We start from the raw sequence: 5,003 nt of genomic DNA on the forward strand, positions 1-5,003 counted from the left end.
GTCTAAGATGGTGTTTTCCTACGTGTTGAGGTCCATCTTGTATTTTCCATTTGGGTGTGTCTAAGATGGTGTTTTCCTACGTGTTGAGGTCCATCTTGTATTTTCCATTTGGGTGTGTCTAAGATGGTGTTTTCCTACGTGTTGAGGTCCATCTTGTATTTTCCATTTGGGTGTGTCTAAAATGGTGTTTTCCTACGTCTTGAGGTCCATCTTGTATGCCTTGAAATTGACCTTAAGATATAGATATATGTGTGTGTGTGTGTGTGCATGGGCGTCGGTAGAAAGTTTTTTTCCAGGGTGTGGGCAAAGTGAAATTCAAGGGACGATGGACCCTCCTTCAAAGTTTTGTCATTAGAGTCAAGAAAATAGACAAGCTCCCACAATCAGATTTAATGGGTTTAATATTTGTAAGATTAGTTTAAGCCTTACTTGTAGCTATATATATATACTGTGTAATAGTAAATTTTGGTTTTCTTCTAGGATCTTAACCCTACAGAGTAACTTCACCTTATATAAAACAACTGCTTCTATGAATACAGTAATTTCAGGTCACATAAAGCATTATATTTCAGTAGCATTTATTGTGTATGTTTGGTAAGAACAGCAAGACTGGGTCAGTCTTTTTGATAACCTGGCAACAGATCGACCTCGATCACATTGTCTCAGGGGATGTCGGCTGGGTGACGTTGTGTGACGTAAGACAAAATCGATTCAACGTGGTTTGTAGAGTACACGCATCAGTGAGTTCAATAGACATCCATAGCATTTCACAATTATCGAAAAAACCTAACCACATATATTAATAACAACTGTACTTTATTTACTTAACCTAGTTTACGTCGTTGGTTATGTCAATGATAATATAAATAGTGTGCGTCTCTCGTATCACAGCCAGCCTGATGAGTTCTGGGTATTGGGCAAAATACTTCGTCAATACTGGATATGGTTGGCCTTCAGAAATGGTAGACGCAGTTAACTTAAGGAACTGTAAAAGAAGGCTTGATAAATATTTGAATGATAAAGGCTAGCTATGAGTGTTTTATTTTAAAAGTAAGTCTAACAGATGGGAGGCATAGATGGAACAACAGGCGCCTTGTTGTCCTTAAATTTATGGTGTGGTTGACATATTACACACTCTTCCCTGCTGCCGTTCTTAAATTCTTAGAATTATCGTTCAACTGACTTCTACTAAAGAATTAATGTGATATTCCTAAATAATACTACTGATCTAAGTTGCTACTGCAGTTATCTAGCTGTTTTCTGTAAGCCAATATGAAATACACACGTGGAAAAAAGTGTTTCATTTACATTGTTCATCCGTAAGGTATAGTAATATTTGTAAGATTCTTGTTGTTATGGTTGTGTTTGGTTACTATATTCCTTGCTATAGAGATGTTGGTGTATAAAATGGTGTTTTTACTGGATATGAGAGTTTGTTTGTCAAACAAGAGTTTAGATAAACCAACTCAGAGGAAGTTGTAATGAGTTTTAAACAAAGAAAGACAACTGATTCTAAAATATACGGATATAGATATAAAAGGTCATCACAGAAAGTAATACGTCATTGAACGTTAGATAACGAATTTGAATATTTAAAGAAAAACCTTATCAGAAACGTTGCTTTTCTTTTCTGTGTAAAATTGAATATCAAAGAATGCTTTATTTCTCTTTCGGGTGGAGTTTTATTTACTTTAACTTTCTTGTGTGTGAAATTCATACTTCTGTTAAACACTTGTGTGTGAAAATCATACTTCTGTTAAACACTTGTGTATGAAAATCATACTTCTGTTAAACACTTGTGTGTGAAAACACATGACGATACATTTTAAACTATCTTCGTGAGAGAGTGTATTTAACAATTGTAGTGTGAATTAAACCTGTCTTTACGACCAAATATTATATGTCTACATGATTGGTACTTATAATACGAGATTTTGGATTAAGACTTTTAACAATTCTGTCCAGCAACCTATATATTTAACAGTTCTGTCCGGCTGTCTAAAGATTCAACAGTGTTGTCAAACAATTAGAAATTTAACAGTTATGTCCGGCTGTCTAAAGATTCAACAGTGTTGTCAAACAATTAGAAATTCAACAGTTCTGTCCGGCTGTCTAAAGATTCAACAGTGTTGTCAAACAATTAGAATTTAACAGTTCTGTCCGGCTGTCTAAAGATTCAACAGTGTTGTCAAACAATTAGAAATTTAACAGTTCTGTCCGGCTGTCTAAAGATTCAACAGTGTTGTCAAACAATTAGAAATTCAACAGTTCTGTCCGGCTGTCTAAAGATTCAACAGTGTTGTCCAACAATTAGAAATTCAACAGTTCTGTCCGGCTATCTAAAGATTCAACAGTATTGTCTAACAATTAGAAATTCAACAGTTCTGTCCGGCTGTCTAAAGATTCAACAGTGTTGTCAAACAATTAGAAATTCAACAGTTCTGTCCGGCTGGTGACGAACTTTGTCACTCTACAGTTTTGACCACGTACACCATTAACAGTTTATAAAAGAACTAAACATCCAGAACGGGTAGCTAATTATGAAAATAAATAAAAAACAAATGATACATAGTCATGCACATAAAGATTAAAGTAGAAGTAAAAAAAAATACATATTTATTCATTAAATATATTATCCCAATTGCCCCCTAGTGGCTCAGCGGTTAGTTTGAAGGCTTATAACGCTAAAATATTTGTTTGTTTTTAGAGTAAAGCCAGAATGGGCTATCTGCTGTGTCTGTCGCAGGGAATCAAACCCCGGAATTAGTGTCGTGAGTCCGTAAACTTACCGCTGTCCTACCGGGAGACGTAACGCTATAAACCGAGTTCTATATCAGTAGTGGGCACAGCACAGATAGCCCTGTGTGTAGCTTTGTGCTTAGCTACAAACAAACAGAGTCTTCCGATTAATTATAAGTAAAAACTTTTTAAATGTCCCCTGGTGGCTCAGCGGTAAGCTTGCGGACTTATAACACTAAAGTTCGGAGTTCGATCCATGAGGTAACCCATTGTGAATCTGTGATTTTCAAAAAGCGGGTTACTATTGGTAAGTCGTGCAATAAGCAATAAAATCTCGCCAGTGCTAACACGCTACTCGTATTTATGTATAACTTGATTAAAGTTTACAATAGTATTTCTAAACAATAAAATATGTACAGTATTGTTTAATGTTTAAAAAATGTATTTTAACAAAATAAAATAGTTTGAAAATAGCTAAAAGTGTGTCTTATAACGTTTTGGCTAATTAACTTGCCCAAACGTCACGTGACTTACTTTTAGCTGTTATTATCACTTTTTGATATATTATATTTTCTGTATAGTATTGTTGGGACCATTGTGCGTATCACACTATGTTTTTACATTGTTGTTGAGGGCCCTTTTATGTATCACCGTATTTTTACATTGTTGTTGAATCAACAACAATGTAAAAAATACGGTGATACATAAAAGGGCCCTCAACAACAATGTAAAAATATGGTGATCATTAAAAGGGCCGGACTCTTTTATTTATCACCGTATTTTGCATTGTTGTTGAGGGCTCCTTTATTTATCACCGTATTTTGCATTGTTATGGTGAACAGTTGTGTTTAGAAATTGAACTGTTGTCATTGAAAATGGCGATGGAGGTTGTACATTAGCGAAACGTCTGTAAAATCAAATATTACCTAAACTTAATAATAATAAAAAAGAAACTTCAAATGTTTTCGTTAAAATTCTGTATACAAGTCAACGTTGATCCCCAAGATAAAACAGACCAACTTAGAAGATTAGAGATGAAACTAACCGACTCACGCTGGGAGGAGAGAGAGAGGGGGGGGGGTTGTAGTCTATTATTAGATACTGTAGAACACCAGTTTTTCTCAAATACATTTTCCTATCAAATTTCTTATCGTCATAGGTGAAGCGTAGTCCGAGGTTAGAGACGTGATGACACCGAACTCCTTCTGTACTCTCAGCCTTGGACGCGTTATAAAAGTGACAGTCATTCCGTTATGCGAATCAAAAAATCCTAACAAAGTTATTGTAGCAGTGGCTGTTCCTAATTTGCTGCCTTTCTTCTGGTTGGAAATTCAAATTGAAGGACAGCTATATCTGAACCATATAGGGGTCTCTGACGTGGCCGTTTTACCAGCTTCATAATATATATTTCATCAATTTCTCTGACGAGCGAGTGCAAAAAGATTTTATTTAATTATCGATGTATTGAATATTTTAACTTTATCAACACGAGTGAAACTTATCTTTCAATGATAAGGCGACCAAACTTCATTACTTACATTTCATTTCGTACCGTTGCGATAACGATATCTATGAAACATTTATTTGCGCTGCGTTAATTTAGGGTTAGAACAAACCCTCCGTTTCTGTTGTTGTTATTTGCTTTCTGCGAGTATATTCTTCCAGATTCCGACTTCGAGCCCGGAATTGAGTGATGTTGCAGTTCTTGTCAGTTCATATACATTAAAATATTTGGTTTGACAGTTAGTTAGAAACCTTGATACATCCGGTTTTATGTTTTCAGTGTTTTAGAAATAGTTTGACGGTCCCCACGTATTTGACTCTTATTCTCCTGCGTTTGTTTTTTGGACTGAAATTATTTTATTTCAAAGGTTTGTACAATCATTTCCTCTGGTAAGCGAAGTGAAGGCTAAGTTTGAAGAGCAATTAGTGACTTCGGTAAAGAAAACATTGGTGATTTACGCTTCTAATCATTGCTCAAATTTAAGTCAAAAGATTGTGAACTAAAACGAAATAAAATACTTCGAATCGAAGGGAAAATGTACCGATGATAATTCTGCTGCTTATTTTAAACTCGAAGGGATAGAACCCCAAACTTTATCGTTCGAATCACTCGTTTGTTTTGGGCGCATAACTACCTAACGTCTATCTGCGCTAGCCGTTCCTAACTTTGAAGTGACAGACTAGAGGTTTTGTTTGTTTGTTTGTAATTAAGCACAAAGCTACAAAATGGGTTATCTGTGCCCTGCAAACCACGGGTATCG

At 35.4% G+C, this 5,003-nt stretch overlaps 1 protein-coding gene across 1 annotated transcript in view; it reads left to right on the top strand.

The window, feature by feature from the left end:
• Positions 1–1,274: 1,274 nt before the first annotated feature.
• LOC106472211 (transcriptional regulator ERG homolog) overlaps positions 1,275–5,003 on the top strand; it is a 26,019-nt gene continuing 22,290 nt past the window's right edge. The window contains exon 1 of the mRNA XM_022400816.1: positions 1,275–1,324. The gene's annotated coding sequence lies outside the window, so the exon portion shown is untranslated. The remainder of the gene's footprint in view (positions 1,325–5,003) is intronic.

This window comes from Limulus polyphemus, unplaced genomic scaffold, assembly GCF_000517525.1.
Source record: "Limulus polyphemus unplaced genomic scaffold, Limulus_polyphemus-2.1.2 Scaffold5164, whole genome shotgun sequence".
Classification (NCBI taxonomy): Eukaryota; Metazoa; Arthropoda; class Merostomata; order Xiphosura; family Limulidae; genus Limulus; species Limulus polyphemus.